This window comes from Humulus lupulus, chromosome 3 (genome assembly GCF_963169125.1).
Source record: "Humulus lupulus chromosome 3, drHumLupu1.1, whole genome shotgun sequence".
NCBI classification, from domain to species: Eukaryota; Viridiplantae; Streptophyta; class Magnoliopsida; order Rosales; family Cannabaceae; genus Humulus; species Humulus lupulus.
The window spans coordinates 4998982-5021911 of record NC_084795.1 but is presented as its reverse complement, the minus strand read 5'-3'; the positions used below and the strand labels follow the sequence as shown (position 1 = coordinate 5021911).

At 29.0% G+C, this 22930-nt stretch overlaps 1 long non-coding RNA gene and 3 other non-coding genes across 7 annotated transcripts; all 4 read right to left on the bottom strand.

The window, feature by feature from the left end:
- Positions 1 to 212: 212 nt before the first annotated feature.
- Positions 213 to 284, bottom strand: TRNAH-GUG (transfer RNA histidin (anticodon GUG)). Its single transcript has one exon. It is a non-coding gene; the product is annotated as a tRNA-His (tRNA).
- A 3759-nt stretch (positions 285 to 4043) lies between these two features.
- On the bottom strand, positions 4044 to 4146 carry LOC133827648 (U6 spliceosomal RNA). The gene has a single exon (XR_009890300.1). It is a non-coding gene; the product is annotated as a U6 spliceosomal RNA (small nuclear RNA).
- A 5390-nt stretch (positions 4147 to 9536) lies between these two features.
- On the bottom strand, positions 9537 to 12418 carry LOC133821874 (uncharacterized). 4 transcript variants are annotated; one of them, XR_009887776.1, is made up of 3 exons: positions 12169 to 12407; positions 10137 to 11919; positions 9537 to 10027 (listed from the first exon to the last, which is right to left on the bottom strand). It is a non-coding gene; the product is annotated as an uncharacterized LOC133821874 (long non-coding RNA). The 4 variants fall into 4 exon arrangements; XR_009887775.1 differs by having other exon boundaries at positions 12242 to 12406; XR_009887777.1 differs by having other exon boundaries at positions 10137 to 10198; positions 11415 to 12397.
- Positions 12230 to 12332, bottom strand: LOC133827647 (U6 spliceosomal RNA). The gene has a single exon (XR_009890299.1). It is a non-coding gene; the product is annotated as a U6 spliceosomal RNA (small nuclear RNA).
- Positions 12419 to 22930: the final 10512 nt, after the last annotated feature.

Genomic DNA, 22930 nt, shown 5'->3' with positions numbered 1-22930 from the left:
AAACCTCATGTTCTTGTTTTTAAATATACTTTTATTTTTTAATTTTTTAAGAGATAAAAGATAGAAATTTCTCAAACAAACAATACTAGACTTTTTTTTTTAATCAAATTTTAAATTTTCAATAAAAATAGTTTAAGATTGTTTTAAAAATAATATACATAAAAATCAAATTAATTAAAGCATTTTTTAAAAAGAAAAAAATTTGTTAAATTTGTGGCTGCTGGGATTCGAGCCCAGGTCTCCACGGCCACAACGTGGAATTCTCACCACTAAACTACAGCCACAATGTTTGACATAATTTACTCATATATAATATTTATAGAAATATTAGTAACACATTAACAATAATGCACTATTTTCCTTTGGGATCAAAGTAATTAGAATTGGGTTTCTAATACATTTTTAATATCTAATTTTATTATCTTCCTTGAAAAATATGAGTATAAGACTACAAAAACATGTAGTTGTGCTTGAAATGTGCTTGTGAAGACATCAAACTTGTAACACACTTATGAATATAAAACTAAATGGATGGCCTTCCCCTAAAATGCCTCTTTTAAACATAAAAAAGGTCAAATTCTCAATGGTGGGAGCCCTAGGCCAAGCTTGGTTACTCAAGGTCTGAGATGGGTTTCGAATCTTTGTCTAACAATTAGATGGTGGTATTCCTGTTCTTTTTATTGTGAAGATGTTCGACATTTTTTTCTCGAAAGTTGTATTAAGGATGTGTTGACAGCATTGCAAGATCAAAATCAAACTTAAAGAAGTTGTGCGGTCGCCTACAATAATTTTTGTATCATTAACATACTATGTTCTATAATGCATTATTATCATTATTGATTGTAATATGCTATGAATTTTTTTTTTTTTTTATGTAAAAATGTGAAGTTCTAATTGCAAATTAGTAGTTCTATTTGTTTTAAACAAAATAAAAATACACATGGTCATAGACCCTCTCAAAACTATAAAATCTCACACATAAATAGATATGAATCATCAAAGAAGAGTCTCATTTGAAAAGTATAGAGCTTATGTTCCTTAATATATGAGAGCCAGACCATTTAGAAACCTAAGCAACAAGATAAAATGAAGAAATATGAGAATCTTACCGAACAAAAATATACATTAACTATCATAATATTAATAAATTTCACTTAAAATAACTAAATTGTAGTATCTTTAAAAGGTGATAATTCACTTAATGAGTCTCGTTGGGTGGTGGTCTTAGATCGGTCATGGTTATGTGTCTATACTTGCCCTTATCAGAGTAGAGTTGTTCTTACTACACTAGCTACATATTTACAATCGACTTGATTTATCGTAAATAAGTCATCTCTGTTGTGAGATCTATACATATTTGATTACTTCTAATATGTGGGACTCTTGTCCGTTAAAATTTTATTAGAATGATATTTCTTTTCCTAAAAAAAATTCAATACATAGTTTTATTTTACATGTTACTTTCAATATTTTATTTTTAATAATTTTGAAGTCATTTTTTAATTGGTTATTGTAAAACTAACCGTAGTTTTTTTAATTGCATTATAAAAAAAAATATTTTATGAAATTGTCATTGATTTTGATAAATATATCTCAAAGTCCAAAAATTTGTTAACACAAAATTCTAAATGTATATCCAAAAGAATGATTATTTTAGTTGGGTTAAAGTGAAAACTTTTAACTCCAAAGTTGTAATACTATAACAAAATTTCCAAAAGTATGTCCGAATATACTATAATATGAATGAGCAATTCACGAGTACATATAAATAATGAAAAAATATATATATAACTAACCATAATATTTATAATACTTTTTTAAAATAACTTTAATAGCTTTCTATTTGACTTAAATGTTATGATTGTCTTAGAAAATATATTTAGTTTTACAAATAAATACTCCATATTATCATCATTAATCGTACTTGTGCTTGTTTTGCCTAATTATATGTCACATATTAAATAGGTGATTGTGGATGTAATTACAAAATCATGTCAATTTAAATATATTTATTTTCTATTTGTGTTCAATTAATGAAAATAAAGAGGGCCTGTATTTCAAGAACCATAAGAACAAAGAATAAATAAATTTATAAACTAATAAACTTACAATGCATGTTGAGCAATGTAGAATTTAAAAGATAATTACATGAAAATAAAGAGAGAAAGAAAAATAAAAGATTTTTCTAGAGCATCAAATTGTGTATTTTGTAAAACAATTCTATCAAAAAAAAAACCCTTTACTCAAAACAATTCCTTTGAAACTCTTGGTATTAAATTAGATTTAGTTCTAAGACCTTGGATTTCATGCAGCTTAGCACTTTTAAAAACTAAAGCTACTTGGCTTAATCAAAAGGCTATTTAGGTTTTTTACCCCCGAACTATTACATATGCATATCGTGCCCCCGAATTTTTCAAGCAGTTAAAAAATCCCCCCGATCTATTCACAGTCATGTAAATTAAGACTTCCGTCCAATTCCGTTCATTTTTTGTAATGAGAGGATAATGTAGCTTTTTTTTTTACATCATTTGAAATGGCACGTGGGACTCTAAAGTGTACAAAAAGAATTAAATAATTAATTAACAATTCCTCTCTACATATAAATTTATATATATATATATTTTTGGAAGCAAGTACTTCCTTCCATTGCCGCCGTGAGCATTGCCAACGTGTCATCCCAAATGATGTAAAAAAATGGCCACATCATCCTCCTGTTACAAAAAATGAACGAAATTGGACGGAAGTTCTAATTTCCATGACTGTGAATAGATCGGGGGATTTTTTAACTGCCTGAAAAATTCAGGGGGCACGATATGCATATGTAATAGTTCGGGGGTAAAAAACCTAAATAACCTAATCAAAATTAGAAAGAGCCTTATTAAGTCCCAAGATTTTAACAACAAATAGAGCTTGAAACTTGTCAAGGGTTCTCCTTCAGAGGAATAGAAACTTCATTTGTTGTTTCATTTCTGCGGAGCTTTTCTCAAGAAGCTTTTGACATATAGGGAACCAAAGACAATGAGCTGATAAATCCCATTAAAGTAATGTTCCTAGCTAAGAGGGTGGGAAAATCACAAGCATGACAGCAAAATGCTCACCAACTCTATCTATCACCAGAAAGAAAAAGTGATAAACCATGATTTGTCAATAGTTAGAACAAATGATGGAAAAGGCAAAACATTGTTCTGAATAGTTCAAATATACCTGTCTTGTCAATAATATATCTAAAACATATTGAAAATAAGATCACTGGAATTGTAACAGCACTTCTTAACTACACAGTCAGATACAAGGTTGGCTTTTTAAGCAACAAACATATACTAAATGGTGATCAAAATAATAAACTGTATAATATATCTTACCATAACATGTATCTGAACAGGAAAACTGACATATTTGAAGGCCTGCAAAAAAAAAGCTAGTTACTTGAATGTATCAACAATATAAATATATAATAAGCTTATAATTGAAAAACTTTGCAACCACGTGTCTCATATCAGCTAGAGTTGAACGCTGAAAATGGAGACAGCTAACCTCATATTGGCATGTTGTAGTTAATATGTTAGATACTGATACAAGGCAGTGCTTATAAACTGGAGCAACTGGATCCAAGGCCTTTTTACTTGCTTGAGAAGCAAAAACCAAGAACATGAATGTTCTAGTTAATAGTAGTTCTATTGTAGTTCAAAATTCTGTACCGAATACAGATATGGCCCAGAAAAATGGGATGAAAATTCAACCAGAAAAGTAATGAGTACTCAAAGTTGAAAATATAATATCAGTACTTACCAATTTAAAATAAAAAAAAATATTTAATTCTTTGAGAATTATCATCAAACGCCTGGTATGCAACATTTTCATATGCACTTTCTTTTCGGATACCAAAAAAATCACTCAGATACCAAAACGAATAAAAAAAACTGAAGCTTGAGAAGATCAAATCTTCAGATAACCAAAACTCAATCAGTCAGAATCTCACATCCATTACTGGAGGAAGAAACTTAATGAAATCACAAGGAAAATCATGACAGAATTGGGAAAAAAAAAATTTGGACCATTTCTCGATTTGTGCGTGTCATCCTTGCGCAGGGGCCATGCTAATCTTCTCTGTATCGTTCCAATTTTATCGGATGTCCCCGAAGGGACACGCTTTCCTTCTCATGTTAGAGTATATAAATATATGTAACAATAGTTATCTGAGCAATGTGGGACTCTCGGCAAAATTTTATAGGACTTGCAAAATTCATTGCGGGCCGAACCTTGCATAACTGAGAGAAGCCCAGCCCACTGTGCTACTCAATCCGTCAGCTGCAGATTTGGCACTTTGTGAAAAAATATGGGATAAATTGATAACTACCCATATTTTTAGTGTAAGTTAACCAAAAATAATTACAAAGCATATTTAATTAATTTATACCCATATTTGTTGCATATTGAATATTATATATATCATCAACATCATCACATTCAAGACTTTGTAAGCCTCGTAATCATGTATATATGGAGTCAGACTAATACCTACGCATATTGTGGTGAGTGTTCAAATCAAAGTTATCTTACAAGATAGATATTTATAGAGTGTCGTTATTTGGCACCTTAAGTTGTCTAACACTAGATGAGATGGCTCCCCATGAATGGTTAGCAATACATCATAATACTTATTAAATTCAAATAAGTGAGATTCGATATTGGATTGCACCAATAGCGGTATGACACCTTCTTATGGTAGTGGATACCATCCTTTAGCAATTCTCATATTTATATAGATAACAAGTAGGAAGTTGCTCATGCAAGGCCCATGCTAACTATGTGAGAGAGAAACATGTGTGTTGGCAATGGAGGGATTGAAGTTGTACTGAAATTACCAAAGTGTCCCCTTCTTTTACGGTACTCTTTATTTTCGTGAGCCGAGCTAGAGTATAGATCACTTGGCTGCAGTTAGAATCCATGAATTTTTTTAAAATATGTGAATTATATATTTTTTAATTTGTATGAAAAAATTTATTAAAAAAAATTAAAGTATGAGAAACGCAATTAGTAGTTAACTAAAATATGGAAGCTAAATTTAAAACCAAAATACATCAGTCAAATATGGGTACTATTGTAAATTAGCATTCCACTCTCCTCTCTCTCTCAAACCCCACCCACACAAAACATTTCTCTCTCCAAACCGAGTTGCACGGTTCTCTTTCTCCTATCTCTCTTCTCTTTCATTTTTCCTTAGTTTCCACCTCCTTTGTCCTGCACTTGCCTGCCTCACCAACTCCACCATCATCTCTGGCAACCCACCCTCACCACATGCGATTCACCTTAGGCGCGCACCTCCATGAAACCCAGCCACGCAATCGACGAACACATCCCCAATCTGCGCATCTCTGCATGATTCCATTTACGAACCCCCAAATCCAAAACGATGGGGATGGTTGGGTTTGAGATGGGGTTCTCCGCGCAAGGGATTGGGGGTTCTGGTGGTGGTCGAAGGCGAGGAAGGAGGTCGGTTCGTGGTCAAATCTGTTTTTTTTTTCTATCTTCAGGTCTGTGGTAACTGGTTTCCTCCACGTTTTTTGTGTGTATATTTATGAGGGTAACTGGTTACCTTCATGTTTTGATGTGTATGTATATTTTTTGGTTCTTTATGGTAACTGGTCACTTATGTTACTAAAATCATACTTACTTATTCTTCTTTTTTTAATGAAGTGTTCATCATCTTTTTCCTTCAAATTTGATGTTTCTTTTCATTTCTAATATGAGTGACCCTTCACCCCTTTTACAGTAATTGGTTACCCCTCTTATGGCAGAAGGTTACTCCTCTTAGGGTAATTGGTTACTCCTCTTATGGCAGAAGGTTACTCATCTCAGGATAATTACTCATTATCACTTAAATTCAATAAAAATCCAAAAAAAAAAACTTTATATTTTTTCCTCGTTTCATTTATTTCGGTAAAAAAAATTATTCATTCTAAAAAATAAGAAGTTTCATAACATAGTGATTAGTGGTGAAAAATGCACATTTGTTGATTTTAATTGTCAAAATAAATTAAGTTTTAATTAATATTTTCATGGAATTAATATGATTTATTTTATAAATGAAAATATTTAATTATGATTTAATTTATTGTTATTTTGTAGGAATTAAAGATGCATTTTGTCAAAAATAAAAGAAAGAAGAAATAAATAAAATTGAAGAAAGGAGGAAAAGTTGGCATTTTTGCAACATGAAGTCCAAAATTTGGCCCAAAAGACCCCAAGCCCAATCCACCTCTTTTCTCCTTCCACTTGAAGCGCCAAGTGGCGTCTTCTCCCACGTGACACGCATCAAGCAATACATTGCTTTTCCTCCAACGTGACCAGCCTTCTTCAGCCTCTTGACCCGCATGCAACCGTGACCCTCTAGAAGCACCTCTTACCAGCCTTTCCCAGCAGGCCCAACTTCCCAAGCCCAACATGAAGCACCTCTCACCAGCCTTTCCCAGCAGGCCCAACTCCCCAAGCCATAGCCCAACCTCCAACAGCCCTCTCCCTTCAGCTCCCCTGATGATGTGGCATGTTTTTATTGGCTAGAATTGGGTCAAAACCTACTTCTATCAACCGCCACCTTCAACCCATATTTTGTGGGTATTGAGCTTTGCAAAATTGTCATTTTGAGCTTTAAAGCTCATATTTTTTGGTGTTTTTGAAAAATAGTATTTTGATCATACAACAAAATAACTAGGTTAATATTTATAATAAGATTTGATTTTTCAAAATCATATTTTATTATTAATATTTCAGATTTATTTTGTAAACCTCATTTTGTTGTTTAATTTCTTTTTAGTCATTTTCTCCTTCTATAAATAGGGACTCTCATTTCACATTTTCTATGTAATTTTTAGGTAGCAAAACTCTACCAAATTTTAGTCTCATTTCTCATATTTTCTCTCTAGAATTTCATGAGAATGTCTAGCATAATAGGCTAACCTTCTTAGGAAGGTTAGGATGATCTTATATGTACTATGACTTTGTTTGGTATTTTTGATTCACAATGTGCTTAAAGTTTATATAGTTAAGTGATTTATTTTATTTCATCTCTATTTCTTCATCTTGTTATCTATATTTATGTTTACTAATAGTATATTGATTTTGTCAAGCACTTTCTATGTATTATCAAATTAGTGAAAATAATATAGATAATATTTTTATCATTTTCTCCATCTCATTCATATATATTTACTTTTGCTAAAATCTATATAGAATTAGTCATGCTATTTCTATGTATTTTATAAATAGTTAAAGTAATATTTGTGTAAAGTTTTATGTCCAATCTTTTATTGCATTATTTCCAATGTTATAATGTCATTTTCAGATTTATCATAAGATATATCTCATCTTTCCATAGTAAAGAATAATAATCACTTGAATACATTTTTGTAAAATATATTTGTGATTCAATGTTAAATCTTCCGAATGAATACTTGAGATGTGAACTTCTCATTTGTGTAATTGTTGTGAATCAAAGATTCAAATAAATAAGTATGCATATTGGTGACTATTGATCATTCTTACTTGTTACCTATTGTTACATCACACTTCATTCTATCTTTATTTCTAATATTTAAATCTCCAAAACAATAACAAAAATATCACTTGTTCTATTTTCTTCATATTATTTATCTCTAACAGTTATTTATTGATTAACTTGTTTCTTTACCTCCTTGTGGAATCGACCGTCCATCTATACTACGACTACCGCCAAGTGGTAGTCACGTTTGGGCGTTAAACACCTACACTGTCTTCTACATTCGTTACTTGGATAATCTTCAGCGCAATTTTTTATATGATAGTATACATTGTAGTTATTTAGAGTATTATGTAAATTTTTCAGAAAATTCTGAATAATTTATAGCGTCGAAAATAAGGTTCAAATAATTGATCGTTCGTGTGACTGTTTTTTTATACACATGGAAAGTAGTCTGTTCGAACTCATTCCAAATTTTATGAAAATTTGTAAGATACTCTAAATCATTATAATGTATACAATCATAAACAAAACTTGCATAAAAAATCATCAAAATATAGAAAACAAGAAGAAGGGTACACCAAAAAAAGACCCTATATATTATTTGTATTTTGTGGATATGTGATTTCAAATTTTTTCAACCCAAAATAACAAAATTGAAAAATCATATATCATTTAATTTTCTCGGTGATTGTAAAAGCAATATATACTATTATTTTATATAAATTTTGCAAAACTATGTCTAATTTTTCCATAATTTTTGTTTGCAGTTCATAAATTTAAATTGTTTTTTTATGCAGTATAAATTTACATATTTGATTACAAAAAAATATGATAATTTTTTTTAAATCATGACTGTTAGATGTTGTTTGGTAACACTTAAAAAAATAGTTTTTTTGTTTAATTAATTAAAATTTTGAAAATTAAACATAAAATATGTTTGATAACTCTATTTTTATTTATTATTTTTTAAATTTTTATTAAAATTTATTAAATTTTGAAAATAAAATTTTTTCACTTTCAAAATTTTTTTAAACAGTTTTTAATTTTTTTTTTTTATTATCTTTCTTAATTCAACATCTTATATTGTTAAACAAAAAATAAAAATAAAAATTATCAAATACGTTTATTAATTTTTGTGTTTAAAAAAAAATACAAAAATAGTTACCAAACATATTTTTATTTTTTTAAAATAAAGAAGCAAAAATAAAATAATATTTCTATTTTTGTGTTTAAAAAATTCAAAAACAAAAATTTTACCAAACGGCCCTTAGTTATTCATTATCACTTAAATTCAATAAAAATCCAAAAAAAAAAAACTTTAGATTTTTTCCTCGTTTCATTTATTTCGGTAAAAAAAACCATTCATTCTAAAAAATAAGAAGTTTCATAACATAGTAATTTTCATTCTATGCCATTTTATTACTACAAACAATAGTGGAGCCATACATAGACAAGTACAAACTGCTGCTTCTACCTAAAAAAAATATATAATTACAAAAAAAATATTATAATAATAATATTTTAAATACGTTCCCCTCATTTTATTTCTTTATTTACTTATATATTTATCTTATTTAAATATTTGATAATTGTAGATAATGTTGGTAGCAATATTTTGAAAAATAATTGGCTCATCAAATTCTTGATAGCTTATTTATGATGATACCATTCAATTGGAGGGTCTATTTCTAAGGCTCTTTATGGCACATGAACAATCTTGATTATGATTTGCCAACATTCTACCAACCTATAAAAAGAGTAAATGCTTTTATATTTTAAATGACAAAAGAATGGGCTAGGAAATTTCCTCTTTTAGTCTCAACTTAAAACTTGTCATAATAATAAAAAAAAGATGTAACAAAAAATAGAGAATGTTAAAATTTTTATGTATAAATTTAGTGCCCTCTACTTGAATAGAATTATCCTAATCTGCCAAAGAAAATGCAAACTCTTTTACCCTAAAAGAAAAGAAAAAGAAAAAGGAGGAGCATCATCAACAAGTGATATATATGAGGCCAATATTGTAATTGAAAAGGAATACCAAAAAATTAATATGATCACACTTAATGTATATAGTTCAAACACAATTTCACATTACCAAAATAAAATAATTAAGAAAAATTTAAATATGTATCATGCATTTCATGTACCCAAATTCCGCGTCTCATTGCTATCTCATCCTCTTTTTGAATCGGATTAGTAGTTGTTACATTAACATTATTGTGCATATTACGAATCGCCAACTCTATAATATGATGATTATGTTGAAGATCATCTTCGGCAACATCATTAGCCACTTCTTTCCGGAGGTTGAAGAAATAGTTAATATTTCGAACTCGCACTCTATAATGCCACATCAACCAAAAAAGACACGCACTTGCAAAAATTGTTAAGACTAACACTATAACTAAGGCTAAGTCTTTATTCATAATCTCCTTCTTTCTTTGCTAAAATTAACACCAAAAAGGAGGATTGCTATATACTACAATTTTGAAGAGCTTAATCACAATACTACTTTAATTATTACACCTACAAACAAAGCAATGAAAAATAATGGATTACTACATCAATAATAACGATTATAATCATAAATAATGCTTGAAAAATAAAGAAAAAAAGTAATGAAGTTTATATATACCTCTTGCTTCAAAGAGTTGAGCAATCCTTTTTTTTTGGGATTTCATTAATTTTCTTAATTACCTGAAAAGTTGTCAAAGCATGAAAGAGGTTAATAGAAAGAGTGAGACACATGTGAAAGATTGAAGAACAAAAATGACACTTAATGACTATATCATTATCTTAATTCCTACTTCACACACTTAAAATCTGTAAAAGATGAAGAAATTTTACATTAATTAATAACTAGTTAATTAGTTGAGCCTCAAATTTCAGATAATACTAGATATAATAGAATTCCCACCCAATTTTCCATTAAATAAAAATAAAAACAAAAACTCAATACCTCTCTCTATTAAAAATAAATGAGTAACAACGAAGACAAAATTATTTTATTTTCATATATGAGAATAGGTAAGTAATAACTCACAGCTAAGAAAAGAATGTAAATGATATAGGAAAATGGTAATCTAATTACACGTTCAAAAATATTAAAGAAAATAAAATATCTCATTTTATTTCTAGTTTCTAAAATTAAAAGGTCAAATATTTACCCCATAAATGATTCCAAATCTACCAATTTTGGTTCGCTATAAAACTCTTCTAATAGTAACAAAAAAAATACATATGTACATAACATTAATACTAATACAAATTGAAATTGTAGCAAAAAAAACAGATATATTCTAAGGATAATTATCAAAGTTTCCACTTTTTTTTACGATAATTGAGGAAATTATATTTTATATGAGTCTTTTTAATAAAGTTTTAAAAAATATGACTTTTTTTTTAAAAAAAAAAATTATTCTAATGAGACTCTATTCAGTTAGGAATGCAATAAATGATTGCATACCATCGATATTGATTTAAATACTAATTGAGCATGATGAAATCTGAAATCCAGAAATAATAAATGCACGCATAATTGCACTCTAACAAATCATAACAGAAAATCTCTCAACAATCTCACAATTTATTCACTAACCATTTAAATATCCACAAATTTAACCACTTTACTGAAAAAAAACAATGCTAAAAAGGAAAATGAGTGTGTGAATACTAATTTTACCTGTAAAAACCCCTTTCCATAACTTGCTCTCTTTGAATCCACCAAATGGGAATTATATATATCTATTTATATAAAAAAATCATTGTACATATAGCAACACAATTTGTTTTCTTTATATATATAAACTTAATAAATTGCTAAAAAGTAATATCAAGATTCAACATGCTTAACAAATATATAAAAGAAAAACAAAACAAAAACTTCATTAAAAAACTAACGAAGAAGGCTCACCCATGGCCTTTTCCCACCAATCTTAAACACCCCCACAAAATCAGCTAGTCAACACAAAAGAAAGACAGCACAGCACAACACAGCACAGAGAAATAAGAGTTATACAATCTCGTTACAGTAAAGGGCAGTGGTGAAAAAGGTGTTGTCGTCTTCCAGCAACAGAGATTTTCGGAGACTCGCCGGAGCTATCCCGAAATCGGGGATCAGAGATGATTGGGACTGGAGTGGAAGGAAGCTTCCGAGTGTGGACTCAAAAATTCATGAGAGAGCGTTTTGATCAGTCATTCTCGTATGTACCACACCAAGTGTCAATAAATTGAAGAAGTCTAAGCACAAATTCTCAATACATAAAACAATAAATTTCCTCAGAGAACAAATTGTAAGAAATGCTACAAAAAAATTAGGACACGAAAATATTCATAATCTTTCGAAAAACTTACCTTCAATAGTTTACGCAAAGAATTCGAGGCCATCATATTGGCTCAACAACACAGGAGGAAAACCACTGCAGCAAAAATACAATATGTACCCACAATTTAAAATCAAATCCCAAATCCTAAAAATAATTTAGATTCTTTGAGAATAATCATCAAACGCCTGGTGTGCAGCATTTTCATACGCACTTTCTTTTCAGATACCAAAAAACATAGCAGAAATAAAATCACTACTAGAATACCAAAATGAATAAAAAAAAACTGAAGCTTGAGAAGATGACATCTTCAGATAACCAAAATTCAACCAGTCAGAATCTCACATCCATTACTGGAGAAAGAACTTAATGAAATCACAAGGAAAATCATGACAGAATTGAAAAAAAAAATTTGGACCATTTCTCGATTTGTGCGTGTCATCCTTGCGCAGGGGCCATGCTAATCTTCTCTGTATCGTTCCAATTTTATCGGATGTCCCCGAAGGGACAAGCTTTCCTTCTGATGTTAGAGTATATAATCGTATGTAGTAATTGTTTTCTGAGCAATGTGGGACTCTTGGCAAAATTATGAGACTTGCAAAATTCATTGCGGGCCGAACCTTGCATAACTGAGAGAAGTCCAGCCCACTGTGCAACTCAGTCCACACAATTCAGCTGCTAAAGATTTGGCACTTTGTGAAAAAATATGGGATAAGTTGGTATGGTAACTACCCATTTTTAGTAAGATAACTACAAAGCATATTTAATTAATTTATATCCATATTTGTTGCATATTGAGTATTGTATATATCATCATATTCAACACTTTGTAAGCCTCGTAATCATGTATATATGGAGTCACACTAATATCTATGCATAATGTGGTGAATGTACAAATCAAAGTAATTTATTTACAGAGTGATGTTATTTGACACTTTAAGTTGTCCAATACCACATGAAGTGGTACCCCATAATTAGTTAGCGATACCTCATAATATTTATTAAATTCAAATAAGTAAGATTCGATATTGAACTATATCAATAGTGGTATGATATTTCTTTGTAGTGTTGAACACCATCCGTTATCTCATATTTATATAGCTAACTAACCTGTGTGTTGGCAATGGAGGGATCAAAGTTGTACTGAAATTACAAAAGCGTCCCCTTCTTTTACGGTACTCGTTATTTTCTGTGGGCCAAGCTAGAGTATAGATCACTGGGCTGCAATTTAAATCTACCTTTGGTTATTGTTTTCAAAAATATCATTTTTAATATTCTCTTAAAAAAAACGATTTTTATATAAAATGCCAAATTTATTCAATTTCTGGCCTTTTAAAAGTTGTCCTTTTTATTAAATTATGTCTAGGCTAGGATGAGTGTCATATTTCCAGAATTATGTCACTTTCTTGGAAAAATGTCATTTTTAGAATAATGTTGTTTCTCATAAGTGATGTTGTTGTCCTAAATAATGTAATTTTTCATGAATAATACAATTTTCCTGAATAATATCGTTATTTGAAAAAATGTCATTTATCCATAATAATGTCGTTTATCAAGAATGACATTGTTTTTCAAAAGTGTCGTTTCTTAGGAATAATGTCGTTTTGTGAAATGTTGTAGTTTCCCATGAATAATGTTGTTTTCTAAAATGATGTTGTTTTTTTGAAGCATCATGCCATTTTTCCATAATAATATTGTTTTCTAAAACAATATTGTTTTTCAAGAATTATGTCGTTTTTGAAGTTTTGTTTTTTTTACCTGACCTCGTTGTTCTAAGAGCACTCCCAATATATTATGTATATTAACTAGATATGTAAAACATAGCTCAAAATCCACAAAATGGCACTTATAACAGATGATGTGTAATAGCTATGACATTTAGCTAAGCTATAAATTCTTCTCTACATTTAGCTACATACTATTCATTGTATTGACCCCGTTTTTCCTCAACTTAATTACGAAGAGCACTAAACAATATTTCAGAAAAAATAAAAGAACACAAGAGTTTTTTACGTGGTTCAACAGTTAAAATCTGTCTAACCCACGAGTCGGTATTATTGATATTGATACTCTCTCAAAGTTTTTTCAGAAAGCAATATGGTAGAGTATTCTCAGTATAATTTTGTGCATCTCTACAAATGAAACTCCCCAGCCTATTTATAGGTCTGGTTGACAGAGTATATTCCCATTCTTTCAAAAAGTTACAATCAATTATTCAAATTTTAAATAAATGCTAATAAATACATTAATTACATAATTTCTGATGATAATTGAGATTTGATATCTAATAACAACAAATCCCTTAGGAATAGGGATTTCACAATATGCAAAAACGCGTTCCTGAGCTCGATCGTAAGGTGGATGTGCTTTCAAGATTGAACAAGACTTCGAGCTCGTTATTCCAGTCAGCCTCCTCCTCACCTAGTGGTTTCATTGAACTCAATCTTCGGAGACCAATGCCTTTGAGCCTGCAACTAAGGCTCGAATAATACCCACATGCTTCGGAGGAGATTTTTTCTTTTGAGCTTGAAACTTAAGCTCGAACCTTTAAACTTGTGCTCGATCGCCAATAACAACAGATCAAGAATCATGTCAATTTGTACAAGTGTTCAGCCAATGTTATTTTCGAGCTTACGTTTTTCTATCATACATTTCGAGGCTCACTTATTTATCTTCGAAATTTGAGTGTAACACATTGTATAAACTTATTTAATTATTTGTTTTACCACTCTATCTTTCTTTCTCTCTCATTTTTTTTTTATTTAAAAGAAATAAATAATATCTAAAAATATAATATTTAAATGTTGTAAAGAAAAATTATAGAGAAGTTGATATATAGTGTAATGTAAAAATTTGAGGTAAAATAGAAAAAGTAATATTTTAGTGAGTATGTATTTTGAAAAATAGAGTAGAGAATCTATTGAAAGTGCTCTAAATAAATAAATATATCTCAGTCCAATGTAAATGTTCTCTCTTTCATTTTTTTCTTCTCCTCTCGTTCCAAAAGTAAATTTTTGAAAAAATAAAATTAAAATGTTAGAGAAATATGTTAAGTTTGAATACAAACAGCTTCTTCTACCTAAAAAGATATATAATTACAAAAAAATTATTATAATAATAATATTTTCTTATATATTTATCTTATTAAAATATTTGATAATTGCAGATAATGTTGGTAGCATTATTTTGAAAAATAATTGGCCATCAAATTCTTGATAACAATTGGGGGGTCTATTTCTAAGGCTCTTTATGGCACATGAACAATCTTGATTATGATTTGCCAACATTCTACCAACCTATAAAAAGAGTAAATGCTTTTATATTTTAAACGACAAAAGAATGGACTAGGAAATTTCCTCTTTTAGTCTCAAATTAAAACTTGTCATAATAATAATAATAAAAAATAAAGAATTTAACAGAAAAATAAAGAATGTTAAATTTTTTATATATAATTATATTTATATATATATATATATTCCTTAGCTACACATTTAGTGCCCTCTACTTGAATAGAATTATCCTAATCTGCCAAAGAAAATGCAAACTCTTTTACCCTAAAAGAAAAGAAAAAGAAAAAGGAGGAGCATCATCAACAAGTGATATATATGAGGCCAATATTGTAATTGAAAAAGTTTGGTGCTCTCACTCAAACAAAAAAGATAAAAGGAATACCAAAAAATTAATATGATCACACTTAATGTATATAGTTCAAACACAATTCCACATTACTAAAACAAAATAACTAAGAAAAATTTAAATACGTATCATGCATTTCATGTACCCAAATTCCGCGTCTCATTGCTATCTCATCCTCCTTTTGAGTCGGATTAGTAGTTGCTACATTAACATTATCGCTCATAGTACGAATCGCCATCTCCATAGCACGATGATTATGTTGAAGATCATCTTCAGCAACATCATCGCCCACGTCTTTCCGTAGGTTAAAGAAATAGTTAATATTTCGCACTCGCACTCTATAATGCCACATCAACCAGAAAATGCACGTGCTTACAAATACTGTTAAAATTAACACTATAAGTAAGGCTAAGTCTTTATTCATAATCTCTTTCTTTCTTTGTTAAAATTAACACCAAAAAGAAGGATTACTATATAATACAACTTTGAAGAGCTTAATCACAATACTACTTTAATTACACCTACAAACAAAGCAATGAAAAATAATGGATTACTACATCAATAATAATGATTATAATCATAAATAATGCTTGAAAAATAAAGATAAAAAGTAATGAAGTTTATATATACCTCTTGCTTCAAAGAGTTGAGCAATCCTTTTTTGGGGATTTCATTCTTCTTCTTAATTATCTTAAAAGTTGTCAAAGCAAGAAAGAGACATATGTAGAAGATTGAAGAACAAAGATGACACTTATCATTATCTTAATTTCCACTTCACACAGCTAAAATCTGTAAAAAATAAAGAAATTTTACATTAATTAATAACTAGTTAATTAGTTGAGCCCCAAATTTCATAGAATACTAGATATAATAGAATTCCAACCCAATTTTCCATTAAATAAAAATAAAAACTCAATACCTCTCTATATTAAAAATAAATGAGTAACAAAGCAGACAAAATTATTTTATTTTCATTTATGAGAATAGGTAAGTAATAACTCACAGCTAAGAAAAGAATATATATCATAAAAATACATGAAAAATGGTAATCTAATTATACCTTCAAAAATATTAAAGGAAATAAAATATTTCATTTTATTTCTAGTTTCTTTTTTTATTTATAATTTCTAAACTTAGAATGTCAAATATTTACCCAATAAATGATTCCAAATCTAACAGATTTGGTCCAGTATGAAACCATAATAGTATAAAAAAAATACATACTTACATAATATTAATACTAATACAAATTGTAGCAAAAAAAAAAAACAGATATATTCTATGAAAAATTACCAAAGTGTCCACTTCTTTCACGGTAATTATAATATTATCTTAAGCATTTTTCTTACAATGATCACATCCTACATTTATTAAGTGATTTAATGATGCGACTTATTATGTCAATTAATTATATTCATGTAAAATAAGGTTTATTATGTACACAAACGAGTAAACAATTAAAACTTAATTTGTTAAGGGAAATTTGAGTTTTTATGCTTAATGAGATATACTAAATCAAAAAAATGCTAGATACTTAAATCATTTCAAAACAATGCCAAATCTTTTGACAATACCCAAAATATCCCTCTCATAATTTTTCTCACCCCTTCCTCTTCCCTCTTCCCTCTCTCTCCCTCAACACATTCCTCTCAACTCCCTCTCTTGAAAAAAAATTCATGGATAAGATAAAATATCATAGAAATCAATGTAATGGCAAGTATTCAACACTTAGGACACTAAAATACTACATTTCGAACAGATTTGGACATGATTTTTGGGTTTTTTTTGCGATTTTTTTCAGATCTGAAACTTTGAAATCTGCAGAAAATCGACGTGGTTCGATGGTGGTTCGATGGTGCTCGATGCCAGCTCGATGGGGCCTTCAAAATCAAGATTTTCATGAAAAAATCGATGTTGCTCGATGGTGGTTCGATGGAGGTTCGATGGTGGTTCGATGGTGTTCGATGCGATTCTTGCAAGATACGTAATTTTTCACTCGGGTATCCGTTTGGGGTGATTTTTTTTTTATTTTGGGTATTTTTTCAAGATCTACACGTTTGGGATGTGTATATACACATTTGGGAAATGTAAATCTTGAAAAAAATGACAAATGCAAAACATACCTCATGTTCAAGATATGTTTTGGTATGTTTTCAAGTTCTAAACTTTGAAAATGTGTATATGAACATATAAAACGTGTAGATCTCAAAAAAATACCAAAAATAAAAAAAAAATCATCCCAAACGGACACCCGAGTGAAAAATTATGTCTCTTACAAGAATTGCATCGAACCACCATCGAGCAACCATCGAACCACCATCGAGCAACCATCGAACCACCATCGAGAAATCTCGATTTTTTCATGAAAATATTGATTTTGAAGGCCCCATCGAGCTGGTATCGAGCACCATCGAGCTGGTATCGAGCACCATCGAGCAAAGTCAATTTTCTACATATTTCCGAGTTTCAAATCTGAAAAATAACTAAAAAATCATGCCCAACTCGATGGTTGCTCGATGGTGTTCGATACTACCTCGATGAGGCCTTCAAAATCAATATTTTCATGAAAAAATCGACGTTGCTCGATGGTTGTTCAATGGTTGCTCGATGGTGGTTCGATGCAATTCTTGTAAGAGACATAATTTTTCACTCGGGTGTCCGTTTGGGATGATTTTTTTTATTTTGGGTATTTTTTTGAGATCTACACATTTTATATATTCACATACACATTTTCAAAGTTTAGAACTTGAAAACATACCAAAACATATCTTGAACATGAGGTATGTTTTGCATTTGTCATTTTTTTTCAAGATTTACATTTCCCAAATGTGTATATACACATCCCAAACGTGTAGATCTTGAAAAAATACCCAAAATAAAAAAAAAATCACCCCAAACGGATACCTGAGTGAAAAATTACGTATCTTGCAAGAATCGCATCGAACACCATCGAACCACCATCGAACCTCCATCGAACCACCATCGAGCAACATCGATTTTTTCATGAAAATCTTGATTTTGAAGGCCCCATCGAGCTGGCATCGAGCACCATCGAACCACCATCGAACCACGTCGATTTTCTGCAGATTTCAAAGTTTCAGATCTGAAAAAAATCGCAAAAAAAACCCAAAAATCATGTCCAAATCTGTTCGAAATGTAGTATTTTAGTGTCCTAAGTGTTGAATACTTGCCATTACATTGATTTCTATGATATTTTGTCTTACCCATGAATTTTTTTTCAAGAGAGGGAGTTGAGAGGAATGTGTTGAGGGAGAGAGAGGGAAGAGGGAAGAGGAAGGGGTGAGAAAAATTATGAGAGGTGTATTTTGGGTATTGTCAAAAAATTTGGCATTGTTTTGAAATGATTTAAGTGTCTAGCATTTTTTTGATTTATAACCCCTCACTAAGCATAAAAATTCAAATTTCCCTTTGTTAATGTATGAGAGAGAGTGATTATGGTTTAAAAAATGGAGTTGAGGTTGATTGATCACATTGTCACTTTTTGCAATTCTTTGTTGTTATCATTATTAAGATAATTACTAATTTTCTTGCTAATTGAGGTCACAATTGAGATGTAATCACTAATTTTCACTCGTGGGATTGGGATAGTCAAAAATTAAATCAAGTATAAATTGAGAAGTAAAGTAGTGGTGGTGGACAAATTATAAATTAACAATATTATTATCACAACTGCCCACCACATGTATAAAAGAGGAAGTAGCTATTGAAAGAGTTATTATTTTTATTTTTTATTTTTTAAAATAGGTATAGCTTAATAGTACTTAACATCTTAACTACCAATTCTTGCCATAAAATGATCTCTTAATCGGCTTAAGTCTTCTCCTTCTTAGAGTATCCCTCAGTTGGGACGAACCAGCATGTCAAGTTAAGGGGCCAAAGTGCAAAAAAAAAATTTAAGAGGGCCAAAATAGAATTTTTTTTTAAAAATTTAAGTAAAAATACAAAAAAATCAAGGGTTTATACATTTTTGGACACTGTATTTTTTCCCATTACCTGTTTGGACCATGTATTTTGACAAATTACTTTTTGGACCCTATGCTTTGTAAAATGGTTAAAATAGAACCCTAAACCCGATTTTGGTCAATGTTTTCTCAACTAAAATTACAAATAATTTACCAAACTAACAATTCAGAACAAAAATAAAATCATTCTGCTTAAAAACTGTGTTGTTATATTCAATTTTTTCTTCATCAAAATTGAGTTTAGGGTTCTATTTTAACTATTTTACAAAACATAGGGTCCAAAAAGTAATTTGTCAAAATACATGGTCCAAATAGGTAATGAGACAAAACACAGGGTCCAAAAAAATATAAACCCAAAAATCAATATAATGTAAAAAAAAAATGGGATAATTACATCTCTTATGGTAATATAAAAAAATTTGTTTTATACGGTACTTTTAATAAATTACAAAAATACGGCTTTCCCCACCCACCTATGTATATATATATTTACCTTTGTTTTATTTTTTTGTCTTAATTTTTAATAAGAATTTAAGCATATCAATTAATATAATAATAAAAGTAATAATAATTATAGTTACTACCTTCAATAAAATAAAGTAGATTAATTTATTTTTATTTAAAATAAATATATTTATTAATATTAAAGTTAATATTTATACAATTACTCAAAAAATAAATAAATATTTATACAAATTACAATATGCTGTTAATTAAAATTAATATTAATAACTATATGTTATAATATATAGTTAAAGATAATCACAATATTATTATTCTTTATAAAAATATTATATATATTTTTTAAATCATAGCTAGTCAAGTCTCAATACTCAATGTTAAACCAAAATCATAATCTAATCCAAGTTTCAAGTTTTGTTATAAAAATATATTTAAAGTTAAAAAATTAGTTTTGTAAATCTTTGTAATAATCATGTTAAATAAATTTATAAATATTTATGTAAATGTGAGTTACAAAAATAAATTTTTTAGTTGTGAAATTAGTTTTGTAAATTGTTGTTACAAAAATGTAAAACTTGTTTTTAAAAAAATATTGTATTTCACCACTATATTCAATAAAGTGTTTTATAAATAATGAATATCTTAAATTTATATTTTAAAGTTGTATAGCATAAATATGATGGTTCATGTAATTTTTTAGTACAATATTGTAACAATATGAAAAAGTATAATAATTTTATATATATTGTGTTTATGATTTCTTAACTATAAAATATTTTCGTAAATTTTAGTTACAAAAATATCTTTCTTAGTTGTAAAACTAGATTTGTAAACTATTGTTACAAAAATAAAAAATTTAGTTACGAATTTGTTTGTAAGTTTTATTTACAAAAAAAAAGAAAAATCTACAATTCTATAACTGATTTTGTAAATATTATTTACAAACACGTAACATATATTTACAAGTTCGTAACATATATTTACTAGTTTGTAAACGTTGATCACAAGAAATTGTATTTTACAGCTTTTATTTATGATCTTGCCACTCCGTATTTACAATTTTGCCATTCCGTATTTTTGTAATGTACCGTATTTTTCAGATTTTTTTTAACCTTTAGTGCATTTTTGTAGATTTCCCAAAAAAAAATTAGGGAGGCCAAGGCCCCTGGAGCCACAATGTGGTTTTGTCCCTGTCCCTCAGCCAAACAAAATTCGAGTTTTTGTGGATGTCGTTTTTCGTCATGGCTCAAGAGTTGTTGTTGCGACGGTCTTTCTCGATGGCTTTGGGTGTGCGAAGGGGGCAATTTGTGGAAAGGTTTTGCAATACATCAGCTTTACATGCTGAACTTTTAACTATTAATATTTAAATTTTGAATGATCTAATAGCTCTCTATTATTTATTTGGACATTTTGGAGTACTATTAGACATTAAGTAAAAAATTGGGAGTTAAAAACCAAGGTGGCAACATTCAAGATGCTTGTAAAAAGAGTTGCTATGTAGAAGACAAGTCGATCTTAGGTATAAGTAGACTAGGCCTAAAAAATTTATAAAAAAATACTAAAATTTTCCATGCGCCCCAATGCTAACGGGTCGGATCGGCGACATGTTACCTATTGTAATAATATTTAAACTATACTGCTAAATGCATATCTTAAACTTAAGTGTCCATTGCACTAGTAATGTAAATATGGATTGTGTGCATGTAATCAAGGTGAAAAAAATCACCACTTCATCACCTTAATATATAAAATATATATAATTTAAAGAGTAATAATAGGTGAAAATGACTTATTTTTTTTAAGTCATTTTGTAATATGACCTAGTTTTGATAAGTTTTTGTAAGATGACTTCTGTCTAAAAATTTCGACCACCTGTCTGAATTTTTTGACCAGCTGTTTGAGAAATTTCGACCACCTGTCTGAAGTGTCGGATGTCATTTTGCAAAAAATGATCAAAACTAAGTAAGTGTGCGAAATAACTTCAAAAAATAGGTCATTTTGCTAAGGGATAAATAGAAAAGTACATATTTTTAAGATTAATCAAATAAAATTAGGTACTAAATATATTTAGTTTAATATTACTTATTTTTATAATGATATTTCTCATAATACCACTTGAAAAGTACACTATGTTGTGAGCAATTGAGCAAGAAAAAAGAAAAAAGGTATGATAGGAATAGTAACTAAAATATTAAGTATAAAAAAAAATTAAAAATATGACTACAAATGAGATGATGAATTATGTAATTTTCACTTTTGCCAAGGGACCATAATTTAAAATATAAGTTCGAGCTTTTGGCTCTCTTTTTTCAAATATTATATTCTCTTTGCCAAGAGGCAGCTTTCTTTCAAGACTTGGTATTGAGAGAGTGTAAATTAAATAAAATAACAACCAAGAATGGGTTTTCCTTTAATTATTTACAAATAATATTTTTTGTCAAGTCGATTGGACTAACCCATAAAACAAATTTTCTTGTTTAGGTTGAATATTTCGTTAAATGAATGTGACAATATCAAGAAATGTTTGCCAAAATTTAAAATGATGATAATAATTTAAATTAAAACCAGTTGAAAATTCTCAATAATTAAAACCATTTGAAAATTCTTCGACACTTTATTATTAAGATTATATTTCATATTTTCATTTATATTCATTCAATTGTCAGGGCCCATTCTATAACTTATCTCCAATCTTCGAAAATTATGATATTTTTGCCAACTTCATGTGCGATATAATTCAACTTCCTAAAAATATTAATTATAGTTGAATTAATTAACACTATATATGATAATATCATATTGATCAGTGTTGGGTGAAAAGTTAAACAATATATATATTTTTTAAAATAATATAATTTCAATACTCACTCAATTAAGTATGAGAAAAAAAAATGTAATGATTTTTGTTTTTTTATTTGGTTGCACTTTAAAATATTAGAATGATAAAATAACTTTTCCACCATTTTAGTAGTAACATTTTCTTTAAAAAAATATTTTTGGAGAAATTTTCAAAGTTATTAAATTTG